The following is a 20,143-nucleotide window of genomic DNA, read 5'->3' on the forward strand; positions in this document are numbered from 1 at the left end:
AGAACATCACTATCAATGAAGGATCTTCTTGCTTGAAACTGCAGGTCAAGAATTTGGGAGACAGCATCTTGATTGGGTTTTGGTTTCTTGTACAGCTCCTGCAGGGTCTGATAATGTCTGGCCTGTGCTGTCAGACCATCTTTGGCTGATGAAATGGAGGAGACAAATCAGTAAATCAGTCAAATGGATGCAGAATGAAGACACAGTTCCTGGCTTCATTCGGTGCAGTCTTGGTACGGTGGAATTCTCAGCCGAGAGGAAACCAGATCCAAAACATTATGAACAAGAGAGAAACAATAGACCCAATTAGGAAAAAAAAAAAAAAAAAGTGTTATGCTTGATGTTTTCAGAGCAAAGTAGGTAACCAATCACATCTACACTAATAAGGGCCCAAATCCGTTTCCTCCTGAGAAAGTGTTCTGGTCCAGGAAAAAGGTCTCTCAAATCATCACGACGGAGGGTGTGGAGCAAGACTTCATCGATGTTGGCAGCTATAAAGACAGTCCAATCATTAACAAACCTTTTACACTTAACAACTCATACATTTTTTTAACTAATGAATTTAATTCAACTTGACAAGTCAAACCAAGTTTGTTTTGTGCCAATTTCTGTTATCAGAATTAATTGTAAATGCAATTCAGTTTAGACATTTTGTCTCAAATTTGTAAAATACTTCTTTTTGAAATCAGTGTCAGCATATAGTTATTTTAATTACTTAGCGGACAAATCACAGTAATGGAAATTTTTTCATACCTACACATGACATACCATTTAAAATTGATACTGTGACATCATCCAGCTCATCCATTATTGGCCCCGGTTTGGATGTCCATTTAATTTCTCCTCAATCTTGCAGGGAAAAAAAATCATCATATTAAGGTCACAATTAGGACAAGCTGGCCTTCCGACTCAAGATCCGTTTTTTTACAATGCCCATCTGCCATGGATCCCAAAGTTCCCATGCAATTAAAAGTTGTGACACCTTATCTGAATGATAACCCTAGACAGCTCAACGGATTGCTAGTCATACAGACAACAATCAAAATTGGAGTGAAACTTGTAACCACAATGCCTGCAACATGGTGGTACTTATGGTAATAATCATCAAATACCAGTGTTCTTTGTGACAAAATGACAACATCTGATAGGATTGTGCCACCTTGAACTGCAATCAACTTAACTTTTGATAAAAACAAGCAAATTGTACCTAAACTACATCTTCAATCAATCCAATTTGAGCACCCTCTACCCCATAAACTGAAGATACTGCAATACAAACTTGGTAGTACAGTATTTCGTCATGCCACATATAACTAGGAATGATAATTGCTTGTTCACATGACTAGAATTGCAGTACATCAAGCCAATACAAAATACACACTTGTGACACTTGTCATCAAGCTCATAAATCCATCGAGTCGAGATGAGCACGTGTACGGAGTCGGACTCCGTGAGTTCACATAAACAGAGCATTGCGTTTGCATAAATTATGCACGGCTATCGAGCTAGAAGCCGAGTCCGATTTGGTGCACACAACCACACTATAATGCCTCTCAATGTCCTAACCCATGCCACGCAACACAAATGTGAAGAACCGATTTGAGTTTCTCACGGGACCAGCAGTGAAGTCACAACCGCCGCCCCAAATGAAATGTCGCAGCAGGAGCCTGAGGATTTTCTGAGTCAACATGCTGATCAACAGGTAACGTAATGTTGGCTTCCTTGACGACATTAGACAACTCCCTGTTTATATTTTATTCATATTTTAGTACAAAGCCTCCTTGTTTTATGATCTGCTCCTGTTTGACTTGTTCAGTTTTTGTTTTGACATTATGTTTGTTAGTATTTATTTCAAATTAACAAGAAGTACCGGTAAATATATAATATAACACTTGCGTCGAACAAAGCATAACTAACTGTACATATCATATCTACAGGAAGGAGCTGGTACATTAAGTGAGAATATTCAAGAATATTAAGAGAAGATATATTCAAGGTTGTCCTGAGGTCAACTGTACCAACCATTGACAGAGCTTATGGAGCAATTTGATGTTATTGTACAGTAAAAATGGAATATTGGAGCTGTCGCAAAACAAAACAAAAAGCCAACTTTAAGGCTTATTATCTCCAAAATGATACAGTAATAAATCACATTTAGAAATCAAAGGTTTCTAAATGTCAAGTCAGTAATGTCAAGTCAGTGCTTGATGTGTCATCAGCAGGCGTCGGCGTCAGTAATGGGGCATCGGCGGGTTTCGGGCGGAATCGCCAGGCGTTGGGAAGCGTCGGCGGGTGTCGGGGGCTCGTGGCCAGGTGGCGGACATCACGGCAGGCAGTGGCCAGGTGGGCTCAGTCCCGCAAACGCTGCTTACAGCTTTAATTTTGTATTGCTTTGATAACATTGTTTAAGTTGAGTTTAAATTTACACTATTTTTTTTTCTTAGCTGCTAATTGTTCAAAAATGCTGATGTTAAAAGTGTGTTTGCACAGTAAATGTTATGGCACTTTAATTCAAATGGCAGTACATTTAAAATAACTGGCCGTCAAGTTCCAGGAACTGACAAACTGCACTGAGTTGAGTGAGATTCTCCAAAGGAACTCCAGTATAAATGTGGACTTTACATTCTAGTCCCCTGTGAAGAAAAACCCAAAAGTGAACGTTTTTGTGCCTCACCCTTTCTAACTGGGACATTTGCAAGGGAACGCAGACTGGTTATGCTGCTCCCTGATAAAAGAAAAATGTTTCTGCTGTTACCTCAGAAATTGCCTGTTATTATTGTGGCTCAGGATTTTATTTTTCATAAGGAACAGGATAACAGTAATGCCCTGGCATTGGCAATAGGCTTTAATTTTGTATTTGCATTTTTTTTAACTTTAGATTTACATTAAAAATGTTTCTGTGTAAAGTGCTGATGTTAAGTGTTTGCAGGATAAATGTTATGGTGCTTTTGTTTATATGGCAGAACATTTAAATTAAAGTGTATGAAAGACTTCTTTTAAATTCATTATTGGCTTTTGCGTATACGACGTGATTAATCGTGATTGATCAGGTAAATCATGCGATTAATTGCGATTAAAATTTTTAATCGTTGCCCAGCCCCAGTAAAAACATTTTTCTGGTGCCAGCATTTCGTGAGGCAGAAGTTGATTCATACTTCAGTGCCTTGGAGCGAATAGCTTCGCCACTCAACTGGCCAAGAGACATGTGGCCTGTCCTTCTCCAATGCAAGCGGGTGGGAAAAGCACAGGAGTTGGTGTCTGCTCTTTTCTTAGAAGACAGCCTGCAATATGATGTTGGAAAGGAAGCAATTTTTCCTGCTTATGAGCTTGTTCCTGTGCCCTACCAGCAAAAAATTAAGGAACCATAGAAAATCTAGTGGTCAAACCTTTGTCGAGTTTGCATGGGAGAAAAGCAACCTCTTTGATAAATGGTGTGCAGCTAATGATGTCAAAAATGACTTTGAGTCACTCCGTGAGCTCGTTCTTTTAGAAGATTTTAAAGACTCTTTGCCAGAGAAGGTGGTAATGTTCTTGAATGAACAGAAAGTGTTGTCATTGTCCAAGGCGGCTGTCCTCGCAGATGAGTTTGTGTTGACCCACAAAAATGTCATCTCATCTTCCCCCCCGATCGGACAGGCCTTCTGCTTCTCGTCCCACAAGAGCCGAGTCTAGCCACCTCCCCCTTGAAAAGGCTAGAGGGAAGGGACTTCTGGTTTGGCCATAAAGCGGTAGACTGCGCGACACCAGGGCTCTCGACCGTCTAGGGTAAAAAGTCCCCGAAAACTTGAATAACTATTGGCAGATATCATATTAACTACAAAGTGATCAGGGGAACGTTGGAATGGGAAGGAAAACTTGATTCAACCAAAAGAGAAACACAGTAACAGACAATATGGCCGAACTACCAGCTTGCTCTGAAACAGAGGGAGATGGCGAAACGAACTCCTCGTGACTAACGACGCGGAAAAGGGCTCGGACATAAAAATTATTAGCAAGGAGATACGGGATTTAAAAATGGAATCAAAAGAAGTCCTTCGCATGTTTGGAGAAACACTGAGGAACGACGTGGAAAAAGACTTGGACGACTTCAAACACGAAATAAATCAACAACTTGCGAAAGTCATCACCGAACAGGAGCTCCAGACCGGCAAGATCAACGAGGCTGAGTCGCGGATTGAAAAGCTAGAACGTTGGGCACAGGAAGCTAATGATGCTCTGGTCATATCACTGAGAGAACAAAAAGCTCTTCAGGACAAGTTAACTGACCTGGAGTCCAGGCCGAAGAGAAACAGCCTACGTATCTATGGAGTCACTGAAGGAGAGGAGGGAGAATCTGTGGCCAAGTTTGTGGAAGACCTGCTGAAAAGCAAACTGCACCTGCCAGCAGGTTTTAATTTCCAATTCAGAGAGCACATCGCTCATTTGCAAAGAAGCCAGCGGATGGTGCCCAACCGAGACCCATCATTGTTAACTTTCTGGAATTTACTACCAAAGAGAGGGTCCTGAGAGAGCTATGGACAAAGAAAATAGAACTGGGGAATAAAGTACCGTCATTCCATCACGATTACGCGACAGAGATGGTCCAAAACAGAAAGGAGTACAACACTGCTAAAAGAATCCTGAAGGAGAAGGGCATCCGGTTCCAGACGCCATTCACCAAGATGAGGACCCACTGGGATACGGGAACTCGAACGTACAACAGCGCAGAGGAGGTAAAGGAGGAATTGGCGAGACGCGGCCTGGCGGAGAAGACGGCGGTGGCGACGGGTGCGGAGGGGCCTGCGGCACTCGGTGCCCCGCACTACGACGGAGTGGCAGTGCAAGGAGGGATCCTGGAGGGGCTACGCATCAGCAGCGACACGAGCCAGAGAAAAGCTACAAGAGTTTCAAAGATTCTTTGATTAAATTCAGAGAATACAGGGAAGAAAGCTGGTAGGGATGTTCTAGTATGACCGGTGTTTTTAGTTGACAAATTATTCAAATTGAATTCCCATGTTAATAGAAAAGAGACTGTGGGAAGTCCGGGTCGCTCCTTTTTTTCTAACGTTGGACTCATTTAGAACGACTAAAATACTCATTGCAGGTTCAAGTGTCATTTCTAAGTTAGGTTAGATTTTTGACTGCCTTCACGCGGGCCGGACAGAGACACGCCGTAGTTTGGCCATGCCTGATCTACAGGAAACACATCTCTCTCAACAAGAGCACGACACACTGAAAAGATTTGGATATAGAAATGTTTTTTTTAGCTTGTTCAGGAAAGGCCCAAAGAGAGGTGTCACAATATTAATCTCTAATTCTATCAGTTTTGAAGTTGTTAAAAAAATAAATGACAAAGAAGGGAGATATGTAATAGTCAAAGGGAAATTGGATGATAACTCAGTTACTTTGGTCCAGGGTTGGACAAGTGCTTTTTGAAATCACTGTTTGAGATCATAGCTGTGGAAAGTGAAGGAATCCTAATATGTGCAGGGGATTTCAACATGATTTAAAAGCTAAACTCGACACAACTAATGGCAACAGAAGTCAGACCCGCCTGTCGAAACTTGTCAACGTCTCTCTAGCCGAACTCGGGATGTTTGATGTTTGGAGGGACCTCCACCCGTTACAGAGGACTATTTTTTTTATTAACATTACAGACAGATACAGAATAGAGGAATGTAAAATAGGAATGACTGACTTGTACTGACACAGTATTAATTACCTTATTATTTGTCTAAATAAGAGGAAGAAAAACACACTTTGGAGATTAAATGTGGGTATGCTAAATAATCCAAAAACACTGGAGGAGGTTAAGAAAGAGATTAAATGCGCTATGGAGGAGAACATAGATAGTCCAGTAGACACTACCATACTGTGGGACACAATTAAAGCTGTGATGAGAGGGAGGTTAATAGCGAGGGCAGCCTATCAAAAAAAGACTAGATGTGGCGAGGGGGAGGGTCTGGCGGAGGTGGAGACAATTCAGATGGTGGGTATAAAGGAAAATTGGGGGGGGGGTGCCTGACAATGCCACCTGGGGAGTTGCACCCCAGGAAATAAACTATAATAAAATTCCTCGGGCTACACAGGTTTGTTACGCTTTGAAATTTAAGAGGACGAGACGGACTTCCAATGAAACAGCTTTATTTGACAACAATTTAAAATAGACCAGGTTGAGCTGCCTGAGTGTCAAGGAAATAAGTACCATACCAAAAAGACTGTTCAACATAAGAAAATAAGGGGAACAGGGCCAAAGAAACCAAAGAAAACTCAAAAAAGAGAATAAACAAAGCTAAGGGAATCACTACAAACCAAAATTCACGCTACGCCAACTCCTGTCCTAAAGAAAAGAGAACAAAATTAACATACTAATACCTTGAGACACCCAGGCAAGCGTTAAACAGTTAGAACGAAAGGAAAACTTTTATTTATTCTTCGCGCGCGCGCGCGCGCGCACACACACACACACACACACACACACACACACACACACACACACACACACACACACACACACACACACACACACAGGACCAAAACCCAAAACAAAAAGGTAACGATCACTGGGGAACAAGATATTAATGAACTAAAAAAGGAAATCAAACTATAACAAAATCGCTACTCAATAGAAAACCCAAAGTTTCACCAAAATTTCACAACAAAACAAAGAAAAGAAAACCAACCAAAGAAAGTGGTTACGCTAACAAAAGAAACAGACAAACTGAATTGTCTAAACCAAATAAACCAAAATCAAAGGAAAAGTGTCCGCGTTGTGGTGGTGACTCCGCTGTTACCCGGCTAGACTGGTGCGGCAATTGATTGCGATGACATCGCCGCCGCAACAGTAACAGAGGGGAATGGAGAAAACAGAGGAAGACGGAGCGACTGCACCCAGGCAGGGGGTTGAGACCAGCGTCCTTCCAGTACCCGTCTCGGCGCACCGGTGTTCAACTGCAAGGCAGCCTCCCCGCCGAGCGCCAGAGGAGGAGGGGGTGCCGGGGGGGCCTGCGGTGAATGCACAACGATCACGCACACACAGCGCCACCTCCCGATGAACGGGCACCCGCCAGGGTTCCTCCTCCGGCTGCGCTTATGGCCCAGCCCGCTCTGGGATTGCTAGCCGAAATGCTAAGAACTGCGAAGGACAGAGTTCTCAGCGTGGACACGCCAGAGGACAGAGTGCCGACTCCAGCCTGCGCTTCTTTTTAAAAGAGCTGCTTTCACTCTGCACTCTGGCGCAGGTGTAATCAGTGCGTTTACATGCAGAGCTTAATCGGACTAAGCAATAATTTGGTTTTCTCGTCCAATCGGAGTTCTCACCTTGTCCCCCTATACATGCAGCTGAGAAATTTGAATTACTGACGGGAACGTGTCCTCCTCCCAACAGTAGGGGGTGGAGTGAGCCTTTTCAGTTGGTCAGCTGCTTTCGGTTGACATATTACATCATTATGATATAGAATGATAGTTCATAATGTACGTGTTACTTACTTTGCAGATAAGCTGTACCCTATTTCTTGTGCTCATGGTTATCTTAAAAGATAACCATGAGACAAGAACGTTGTTTGCTGTTGGAGGGCTACAACAACACAATGTCTTCGATGCTACGCTTTGTGCCGTCGCCACGGACCCCAAACTCTCGTTCTTGTTGGATGCGGGTTCTGCGCAGACTGGTGGGAGAGTTTGTGTACAGGTTTTGCAAAGGAACGGTGTCTTCAGTTATACACACGCTCATTAAAGTGCCGACCGTGGAGGAAGCTTGTGCCGCTGCACGCTGTTTCCAGCAGAATAACAGCGAAATTATCGAAATGAAAACAAATCAGAAAAACATCTCTTTGCTGTGCTTTTATTTACAAAGTTGAAAATCTTCTAACTTACAAAAAATGTGAACGAAAAGGTAGAAATATAAATACGAAGGAATACGTATTTGTTCAGGGCTGCGCAAAGCCGGAGCCCTGCATTTGCTGCGCTAACCCTTTTTAAAAAGGTCTCCGTTGCGCGTTATTTTAATATGTCCATCTCTTTTAGAAGAGAAAGCATCGCCCCGGTCTCATCCTCTCTCCAAATGTCAACATTCTTATTCGTGTTTGCCAGGTTGTTTCGCGCCGAAGGCAATAATTCAAATTTCTCTAGTACCATGTAAACGCACTGAGGGATGCAAAGATTGCACTCCGGCGCAGGTGTGATTGATGACGCGAAGGTGGGGGCAAACCCACCTGCCATATAGTTAATTAATTCAATTAATTCATTAAAGTGCTTTTTGAACCTTTGGCCGCTCCGTAGATTGTGGAAACGGGAAATGAATTGACTCACAGCACACAGTCACACGCTTGCAGCCGGCTTGTAAGCACAACAAAAAAAAAGAAAAAGACACTGAGCGTAAATGAGCACTAGAAAGGACTAACATGGATAAGGCGTCGATTGTAAATGGAAAGTTCCACTTCAAAACCCTGCCAGATGGCAGTCTTGACAGGACAAAAGTGATATGCATTTACTGTAAAGCTGTATTTAGTTTCCACCGGAGTACGAGCAGTCTTACGTTTCACTTGTCTGCGAAGCATACAGCTGACGCAGAGAGCCCTCCGCCCCCTTCTGAGGTAAAGCAAACCACGTTGGATGGTGTGGCACGGAGACCACTGGCCGCGTCCACCACACGCCAACTTTCAACAGCGGGGGCTAAATGGGTGTGGCTACGGCTTGCAGGCCAATTAATGTGGTGGAGGACGAGGGTCTGCGCGATATCATATATATTATACTGACTATGGATGAATATGACACTGACTGGATGATTATGGCACTGACTGTGGATTACTATGGATGCTGAACAGCTGTTATAGGCTATACTGCCTAACTGCACTATATCAGTTGAGTCCTGTACTGTATTGCACTGCCCCCTGTTTAATGCACACTTTATTTATTGTTTTGATTTAATTTAATTTATTTTGTGCATCACAGTTTGATGCAATGCATAAGTGTCATCCTTTTGTCTTAATGGCTGCTGAAAAAAGGGGATGAATAGTTCAAGTTCGAGTTGAAAAGTAAAATATAGAAATTTTGGTAGTACTAGTAATCATTACTATGTAATGTTACAGTTATGCCCATCTGTTATCTTTGTTGGGCTTGACTTTATGATTATTTTTTTTTTACCCTGTGCATCTTTTGTTTTGTTAGTCGTACTTGTCATTGCTCCAACACGAATAAACATGCTGCATCCCACTAGATGGCGCATTTGCCTTATTTACAAGCACCACGGTCATCGGAGCTGATCGCTGCCACTCTCAGCAGCGTGCGTCTCCTAAGGTCTACTAAGATTCCACAATCTATTACACCTCGTAAGCAAAACAGGCTACAGGTAAAATTAAACATCTTCAGTTGAGCAACTCAGGCAAGTTAAACTGATTTAAAAACAAACAAACACTATAATACTAGGAAAAGAATCCTCTATATGTCAATAAATACAACAGATTGAGTATTCATAAAAAAAAAATGCTTACTTTAAATAAGAAAATCCAACAAACCAACAAGTGCAACACTAAAAAGCAAACCAACAATTAAAATAATGCTTAATTGCCTTAGTTTCGTCCCACACTTATCAGCTTAGCTACTAAGAATAACACACATTATTCACCTGGACAGAAGGAGGTTCTGAGGAACGTGTTGGTCCTGGAGCTTCCTGGTCAGGATGTTTGGGAGATCCCTCTGGCTCAATGTCTGGAGCGCCAACATATTTTAGAATTGCTCCTGCAGAGACAAAGCTCATTAGATCATCAAGCAAAACAGATCAGAAGCGCATTTTCCTATTTTATTATTACAGTGATGTTGCAGTAATATAGGAAAATTAAAAATTAATTTGTTTTTAAATTAAACATTATGGTTGCAGTGTCCCTTTAAAGCTTTTACCCAATTACAAAACTGTCATTTTTAAGAGTTTTTGGCATTACTTTACACACTGTACTAGTTAAAGTAATAAAACTAAGATAAATGACCCACTGCCACAACAGTCTAAAATAGTCAACACCATGCCAAATAAAGTATTTCCATAAAATATTTCTTTGAATTCTAAAACAGTAGCACATTTCTAATGAAGGGCCTACAAAATACAAACTAAGCTTAGTAAATTCATCCTAAGTTAAGGCTAAAATAACATTAAGAGTCAAATATGTGAGAGACAACTTCCACTGAACAATAAATAACAGGGGACTGACTACAACAACAACTCCAACATGCCCTCCCTGTTAGAATGTGAATAAACGGGTGTGGAGTCAATCAGTCATTGCCATGGCAGGATAGGCCAACATGGCAGGACATGGTCAACTTTCATAAAACAAACAAAAACGCTGATTCATGACGAACAAATATTAGCCAGCCAGCTAACATTTATCCGACGATAGCTAGCTGGCTAACAGGACAAATAAACAAACTTGGGGGGGGGGGGACAACAGCGTTTCACCTCCACCTCTCCAGCCCACATCACAAACAAATAACTTACCTTTCCCCTTTGCAAGTTTTTCTTGATCAGTTTTCTTTTCCTTCCGTTTTTCCGCACCGCTGGGATAACTCCTTTTTGATGCCATTATGGTGTTTGTTTTTAATCCTCTCACTAACGGGAACGAATGGTAGCTGTCAATCATTCACGTCATACCTGTGCGTCGCCGGCCCGCAACGTCACAACCTGCGTGACAGTGCGGCAAGCCCCCAGAGTTCAAGATGGCGTCCCATTGCTTTCAATGAAGTTGCTCACCCAGCGCATGGCTCCCAAAAACTTTTTGACTTTCGCATTGATGGGATAATAGAGCATGCGCAGTTGTGTCAGTGTGGAGACCATCACTGACAGACGTGCGCGCTCACGGACCGTACAAAATTCAACATGGAAATCAATGTATTTTTTCCGGAATAACTGACGATTGTTGTTTGGAAATTTTAGAAATAATAATGATGATGATGATGATGATGATTATTATTATTATTATTATTATTATTATTATTATTATTATTATTATTATTATATTCATAAAATAGTATTATTATAATAATATACTATTATTTGTGTATTAAACAAGTGAGCAATGTGCCACTGAATAATAAATGATAATTCTTTGAAGCAACTCTCTTTGGAAAGCAGACAAAGTAATGAAATGATTGGTCTATTTATTTCATCAGAACTAAAAAAAATTTAAAATAAAAACTCAACGATCTTGAAAGTTCCTCCCTGAAAGTTCCTCTCTTGCACCTCTTGCACCTGTCGATGTGTGTAGCTAACACAAATTTGCAAATATTTTGTCGTCTTCATGGAATTAAACAGCACACCATGTTAATTTATCAGCGAGTGCTCTCTCTTTTCATGCAATTCATCACGCTTAACATGTAATGCTGAATCATGAAAGCTATGGAGCAAAAAATAATAATTACATAAACCACGAGTGAAATAAAATGTGTCATTCATTCAATAAAGATTTCATTCATTCATCTTCTATACCCGCTTATTCCTATTCAGGGTCACGGGGGTCTGCTGGAGCCTATCCCAGCTGTCTTAGGGCGAAGGCAGGGTGACACCCTGGACAAGTCGCCAGTTCATCGCAGGGCCACATAGAGACAAACAACCATTCACACTCACATGCACACCTACGGACAATTTAGAATGTTCAATTGACCTCACGTGCATGTTTTTGGAGTGTGGGAGGAAGCCCGAGAACCCGGAGAGAACCCACGCAGACACAGGGAAAACATGGACACTCCACACAGAAAGGTCCCAGGTCCAGGCCCCGGAATCGAACCCACGACCTTCTTGCTGTGAGGCGGCAGCGCTAACCACTGCACCACGGACTATTTTATTGCTTAGTTGAAAATGCCATTTTATTTCATTTAACAAAGCATATCATTATTTCAAGATGCATTCAATTGTTTTGTGGTCCTGTGTTTTAGTGCTTCATAATTGTATTCTGTTGTCAAATTTGCCCATCAAAGTCAGATTAGTAATCCTGTACATCAGTTTAAGGAAAACCAATTCTAGGTAATGGATTGCAGATCTTGTAGTGACCTGTTACAATGGAAAGAAATGTATACATAATAAGTACGTCTGTGTGCCCGATATTTTAGCTAACACTAAACTTTATGCACAACTGTCTGCATTGTGCTTTTTCTTCGGCCACAGAGAACAGAAAGGTCTGTAGTTCTTTGTTCACCCATGGTACAGTTTCATAAGCTTTTCAGTTTTTAATACGTGTTAATGTAAAAATCCACACGCGAGGCATTTGAAAATGGCGGTTTTGGTCTTTCGTGAAAGACTGCCTTTGGCCAATCAGTGTCCTGAACGTTGCTACGTCACCCTTATGGTCTCAGCTCTGCTCGCTTCGAACCCCAACGAGGCAGGTACCAAAATCCTAACCCCTGGGAACGTGACAATTGTTTTTTCCAATTGAAGTTTTCGTTATTTTGTTCGTTTTCGTTAACTATTATAACCGTGGTCAGGACCTCCAGTGAGAAGATCCACTGGAGGACATTTAGAGCAAACAGTCAGACAACAGCAGCTTCACCACATCAGCTGAAAAATGGAGTTTGGATGCTTTCAGCTTCAAGTCGTGGACAGAAAATGATGCTCACACTGTCACACTGATGTTTTCTTCTCCAACCTTCTCTCAGCTCCAGAGGTTGGTGATATGCAGGAGCTTCTACAGCAGCAGAAGATCAGTCTGGAGAGGAGATGTGAACGTGTGACTGAAGGTGAAGAAGCAGGAAGTCAAACTCTCCTCAACAGCATCTACACTGAGCTCTACATCACTGAGGGACTGAGTGAGGAGGTCAACAGAGAGCATGAGGTCAAACAGCTGGAGACCAAGAAGACCAAGGAGATCCTTCACGACCGTCCAATCAGGTGCAGCCAGATCTTTGAAGCCTCACCTGAGCAGCAGGGACTCAGGGAGTCAGAGTGGTGCTGACCAGGTCTCTGGGCTGGACTGGGAAGCCTTGGGGTCCCACTGGAGGAGCTGGAGGAGGTGACTGGGTCCAGGGAAGTCTGGGGGTCTCTGCTGAGGCTGCTGCCCCCGAGACCTGACTCCGGATACGGCAGTAGAAGATGGATGGATGGATGGATGGATGGATGGATGGATGGATGGATGCCAGGTGATAGAACATTTTAAAAAAAAACAGACTCTGCATTATAACTTCTATTACACTCTAAAAAACTCACTCCAATATAACTGCACTCGTCCTTCTCTCACATTACATTGGATCACAATGACCAAACAACACAACAAAGACAATGATCCAACTGTACTGCCACGTCCAGACTCAGTGTAGGTCTGTAGGCCTCTTGGACCTTCATGTGAACCACTGCGTGTTGACTGGAGGTGAAACATGACTGACTGCTGTCCTCCTACCTGGACAATGCAATCTCACTTTCATTCTGCTGCAGATGGCCATTTTCATTTTACACCGTCCAAATTTACAGCTCAGGGCGCTGGGACGAATTCCAAATTGTGTGCAGATACAGGCCTACACTTCAAATAATTATGAGAAAAATCCAACGTAAAGAGAGCACTTCCATTAGGAAATAGTCAACATGAAATTTCGTCTTCTACTGACACCTGCTGGTCAAATTGAATAGTTGCAAATATTGTGAACAAGTTGTCATCTAATTCTAATCCTAAACAATATGGCCATTCCAAGTCAAGTATTAAGACAATTAATCAGGTTTGTACTGCTTGATTGAACACATTCATCCCGTTCCAGTGCACTAAAACCCACTTCCCTTCAGGACCGTGTCAGCGAAGCCAAAACTTCCTTGAGTGACGCTGTTTCCCAGCATGCAATGCGAGCTAGCGATTCACAATACTATTCCATCACAAACATGGATGTAAAAAATAAAAAGGGACGAAAAATGAAACTTCAGGAACACCAACCATTGCAATACAAGCAGAACTGGGCCGGAGTTTTATATTATGTACACCATAATACAGCCTTCTGGTGGACAAGCCATACTATTTAATCCGTGTCTTCCTATGGCACTTCCGTGGGTAGAAGCTCATCGTAGAGGTAACGTGCTGGGTGCTCGTCACCCCACCAACCACCTCGGGGAAGGTCAAACAGGAGAAGCTTGCTGGCGTAAATGATGCACTACAAGTGGATGTGACGCTAATGAGTGCGATGGATGAGGTAGAGCAATGCTCCAGAATCCGATTCAGACTACTCTCCCTCCACTTTTTTTGTTTCGTATGAGCGTTTAAAAAAAAAACAACATAATGATAATCGAATAAGCTTTAGTTTATTAATCAGAATTAAAACAAGGTTGTAGTTTTGTTATAGATGAGTTCCTTTGTTGTAGTTTGGCGCTTGAAAAACTATATATGGGATGTACCATGACCTGAGGGATTTCCTCATCCCATCCCAGCTTGGTTCTGATGCTGAATGTGAATGTATCTTGCTGTACATCCCACTGAGCTCCAAGGGCCCTCTCCATAGGGAGCTGGTCTCTGTCAAGGTTAAGTGTTTTTACCTCTTTAGCTCTCTGCTCTTCAAGAATGGCGGCCAGCACCGAGCGATGATTGCTCACCCACTTATTGAGCTTAAATCCACCTCTACCGCACAGGTCTGTTAGCTGCTGGTACAGATGTATTGCTTGTTCCACCGTGCTGACGGCCTTTAGACAATCATCCACGTAGAAATTTTGACAAACAGTGTTTATAACCTCGGCTGGGAAGTCATGCTGATTGTCGTCAGCTGCTTTCAGCAGGGCGAATGAAGCACAGCTTGGGGATGACACTGCCCCAAAGATGTGGACCAGCATCCTGTGCTCTTGTAGGTCCTTTGTAATGTCCCCATCTGGCCACCAGAGGAAGCGTAAGAAGTTTATATCCTGGTTGGAAACTCTTACTTGATGAAACGTTCCCTCAATGTCAGTCATGAATGCTACAGGGCCTTGGCGAAAACGAAGCAGCACACCTAGCAGTGTACTTGTCAAATTGGGACCCTGCAGGAGCTCTTTATTTAATGATGTTCACTCACTTTCGATCTCACAGCCACTAAAAAACCTGATTGTGATTGAGAGGTCCTCAGCAGCCAATCACTGTTGGGAGTCCAGCCTTCAAACAGAAGTGCAGAACCACTAGAGTGTCATTTCTTCACTGCTGTCAGCAACAAGCAATTGGTGTCACACTGGTGTACAACACTTATGGGCTAATTAATAAGAAATGACATATTTATGAATCACCCGCAATGCCCAGATTGTTGCTGTTTATCTGCTGATATGAGCCGTCAACTGTTGCAATATAGAACCACGGGCAGGAAATTACAATTAGTGTAGAGTGTATTATAATTTAAAAGTTTACTTACGGTAGTTCTTTAAAGAATTTAGCAGGGATGGAACAGGCTAACGTGACGACGTCACCTGTAACACGGTAGGAGCTCAACCTGCTGTCACGGCGAAAACTCTGTGTTACGTCCCGTCGAGGGGGACCGAGACGCAACGTGTGGGACACCTTCCCCCACTCCCAAGCCTCATTAATTTTTCACTGCAGTTGGCAGTTTCAACAAAAAACATTTTATTAATCATTAAATTAAATAAAAAAAACAACTTAACCGGTGGGCAGCAAATAATAAACCAAACTCCAACTAGCTTGCCTTAAGAACAAATGAAAGAAAGAAAGAGAACCCAAATACAGAAAGGCTAACCTCCCTACATACTTAATAAACAGGAGAAAAGAGGGGACGAAGAAAATGGCAGCCCACCCCTACGGCTGCGTGCTCTAACACCGTTTCAGAAGTGACGAACTGCAGAGTTTGGAGCGGACGAGGGAAGACGTCAAGCTGGCTCGACTGCTCCTCCTTCTCAGCCGTGGCGCGTCCAATCAGTAGCAGACATCCAGCAACCAGCACGTGACCTCTACGACGAGCTTCCACCCACTGAAGTGCCATAGGAAGACACGGATTAAATAGCTTGTCCACCAGAAGGCTGTATTATGGTGTACATAATATAAAACTTCGGCCCAGTTCTGCTTGTATTGCAATGGTTGGTGTTCCTGAAGTTTCATTTTTCCCCTTTTCCCTTTTTATTTTTTACATCCATGTTTGTGATGAAATAGTATTATGAATCGCTAGCTCGCATTGCATGCTGGGAAACAGCGTCACTCAAGGAAGTTTTGGCTTCGCTGACACGGTCCTGAAGGGAAGTGGGTTTTAGTGCACTGGAACGGGATGAATGTGTTCAATCAAGCAGTACAAACCTGATTAATTGTCTTAATACTTGACTTGGAATGGCCATATTGTTTAGGATTAGAATTAGATGACAACTTGTTCACAATATTTGCAACTATTCAATTTGACCAGCAGGTGTCAGTAGAAGACGAAATTTCATGTTGACTATTTCCTAATGGAAGTGCTCTCTTTACGTTGGATTTTTCTCATAATTATTTGAAGTGTAGGCCTGTAGTTGATGAGGAATCACGGTGTGCTAACGCTACTCAAACAGCTTAGATGAAAAAAGGGAGTGTGATTTGGGTTTGTGGTACATTATGACAATCTTGGACTTGCAAGACTGAGGCGACGGTTCAATTCCCATCAATGTGTATTATATATGTGTTATTTAGCTCATCTATTCTACATTTTAAATAGATCACATTTGACATCTGACCCACTGAACACTTACTATTGAACATATTTTTAAACTATGGGCTATTTAGTCTTGTTTTAGGATATAACATAATTCATTGCACAAACTGTCAGGCTAAGTATAAGAGCTATAGTCTACTACAATCAGTCGTGCCAAAAAAGAGACATTGTCTTTATTTTTCATTTTTATTTTATTGTGTCAGCATTGAACCATACAAGCATGTAGTGTTGTCCAACAAGAATGCATGGCGAATCAAATCCCAAACAACCTATGAAACAATGAACACGTTTCCATTGCACTTCATTTTATTGAGCACTAGATGACCTCCTCGAGCACTGTGTCATTGAAGCCTCGAGTAATGAACCATTTTTTGAAACAAGTGTCGAAGCTTCAACAAAGCCTCGATCGGCCATCACTACCTACGGCTGCGTGCTCTAACACCATTTCAGAAGTGACTAACTGCAGAGTTGGGAGCGGAGGAGGGATGACCGTCAGGCTGGCTCGACTGCTCCTCCTTCTCAGCCGTGGCGCGTCCAATCAGCAGCCGACATCCAGGACCGCACCTGCAAGGCGTCATGCACTCTCTCTCTCACACACACACACACACACACACACACACAGACACAAACATAGAGGCACCTAGACCCACCCGTGGGTCATAACACTCCGTGTGGATCTTTTCACTCTGGCATTGAAAGGGGGTGCTAGCGCTAGCCGTTTGCTAAGCTATGTACAGACAGCACCACCGCTTGCCGAACCACATAGTCACACCGTTTATATGCAACAACTCGTCATCAATATCTCTAAAGTAGAAGTCAAGAACTTTTTTCAAAAACGATAACTAACTCAAACTTTTTTGTGTGTTTATAAAAACAAACTAAAACAAACTTAAATTGAAGTCATGTTTCACTTCGTTTACGTCTGTCAAATGAATATTTGCCCAGGAAAATCTTTTAGTTTTATGCAGCAGCACCTAAATGCACCTCGCGTTCTGTGACGTCACCCCTCTTTCACAGCAGTATGTTGACGAGTGACTCGCGGCGGGAAAGTCCGATATGCCACTTTTTCCCAATACGACGAAGAGAGTGACAAAAGCCAATGTCTTGTGGTGGAAAGACACAAAATATGTGGCTTGCTTCTAAAAAGGGAAAAACCCAGACAAACCTCCATTTAAGAAGCTCGCACAAAGCAGTAGTGAACATTTTTATTGAGACTGGGAAGTAGACACGACAGTTTGACTCAAATATCCTGTGGCGATGAGAGTGGTTATGGCTATCTGATAAAGCAAGATTTAATATTGGGAATTTAACAAAATGAAAAGGAACCGACAACGCCACCCTGGGAATTTCACCCAGGGAGTTCTACTAAACACAAAAGTAATAATTAGGCACACAGGTAAGTTCTACGAGGAAGGAGTAGGAGACGTGGTTCAGAATGTTTAAAATATGAAACAAACTTTTATTCAACATTTAAAAATAAAAGGAACAAACAGACCAACACTTAAAACGGAGCTACTGAGCTCCTTATTCTTGGTGTAGAAACTGAGGCTTACCGATGAGGGGGCCAAACGGGGGAGGAACCAAAGAAAACAAGGAACACCCCACTCACACGTGAAACACCTGCAAAGAAAGTGAAGTGCAAAAAAAAAGAAGAAAACAACCACAATCCCGGGTCACAGCACTCGAAGGGGCCCACCACCCGGGACACCGCCACCACCAGCAGCTCTCAGCGACTACAAAAGAAAAGATAAACAGTTGGTTACTAAAAGTTCCCTAAAATATGTCACATGTACTGAAATAGCAAGAAAAACAAACAAACAATGCAATTACACACACACACACACACAAACACACACACACACGCACGCACACACACACACCAACCAAGTTCCCACCAACCACGCACACGCATACACGCACGCACACCACTGTAGCTGGACCGGCGACTTGATAGTGTAACGTCTGCTGTCTGAGGGTCAGCAGTGGCGACGTAAGCAAACGAAGAAAAACACAACGAGAACGGAAAAACAACAAGTAAAACCAAGGCGGGACGGAAGCAACATGCACCGTCCACCGTCTGTACGGGGCGACTAGCACAATCAAGTGCGGGCGAAGCAGCAGTGTTCCTGCACTTATCTTATAGGACCGAGTTTTGGGCCACAGGTCTTGATCACCAAGCGTCCTCCAGGTGAGGAGAACAACGAGGAGGCTCTGTGAGCTAAAACAACATGCAAACAATGCCACAGTGCAGCTTTTCTCAAACGGGTCAATTTTGAAATCATTTTAATCAACTCTGTCTTCATTGATCAGAAGGTTTTTGTAGATTTGGAATCAAAAAATTTTAACTGCAGGAATCATAAAATCGTCTCATCAGTGAAGATGGACAGATTCATTTACACCCAGTAAGATAAGAAGATATTTAGCTCTCAGCCAATTAGAGCTGCTGCTCCTGTGTGTGTGTGTGTGTGTGTGTGTGTGTGTGTGTGTGTGTGTGTGTGTGTGGATGTGGTGGTGTGTGTACCTGAATGTGGGAGTGGGTGTGTTTAAGTACGTCACTGGAAGTAGGCTGCCAATTAGTGCGGCCTCCGAGGCCGCAACCGCCCCACGCCAGCGACGAGCCCAGGGCGGGGGGGCCCGGACACGGCACACCCGCCGCAATGCCGGCCAGGAAGAGGCCCGGAGCAGCAGGCCCCCGGACCGGAGGGCACCCGCCCCACGAGGAGCCAGGGCAAGATGACAGGGAGGCAGATACCCCAAGGAGAAGGGACACCACCCGGGGCGAACAGACAGCAGAGCCCGTCCTCCGGACGTGGCCCCCCAGGGCAAGCGAGACCGGACTCATCCCCATGACAGGACCCAGCCCCTTCACCCACCGGGAGGATCGGTACCCAAGGCAGGCCCGGGCACCCAGAGGCCCCCCCCCTACGGACCCAGTATGGCGCATCGCCGCAAGTGGCCCAGCCGGTCTCGCACCCCAGGGGCACTGGACTGCACAGGGCCCATCCAGAGTGGGAAAGATGCTGGATCCCGCCCCCGCTGGCAGGCCGACCCCACTGTGTGTAGGGGTGTCAGTGTGTGTATATGTGAACTTGCTGGTGTGTTGAACTATGGTGCGTTTAAAATGGAAGGGTGGTAAGGCCCTGGGGCAACAACACTGCTGCTGAGCAGGGCGGCGGCCGCAGTGCACGAACCACCCCCCCAGGCCCTAAGTGTCTATAATGCTATTAAGATTGGAGAGGGTCTTAAGGCCAGAAGGCCGGGCAGCGACCACCCAAGACACAAATCCCCCGAAACAGAAGAAAATAAATAAATAAATTAAAAATTTAGGGGAAAAAAACATTTAAAAACCACCTATTATGTGACCAGGGGGGACTCCCGGTCAGGGCGCCCCCTCAGCGACATCGGGGCCGGGGACACCACAGGGATCCAGGAGCCAAAGGGGGCCCGCCCCCCACCGCACCGCACCACCCGGGCACACAGGAGCGGTAGCCGGCGAACGCGCAGCCCCACCCCAGGCATGCGACCCCACCGCGTACGATCCAGCGCCAGTCCCCAGACACAGGGA

Source organism: Nelusetta ayraudi, unplaced genomic scaffold (assembly GCF_046127955.1).
Source record: "Nelusetta ayraudi isolate G7.1 ecotype Tasmania unplaced genomic scaffold, CSIRO-AGI_Nayr_v1 ptg000052l, whole genome shotgun sequence".
Lineage (NCBI taxonomy): Eukaryota > Metazoa > Chordata > Actinopteri > Tetraodontiformes > Monacanthidae > Nelusetta > Nelusetta ayraudi.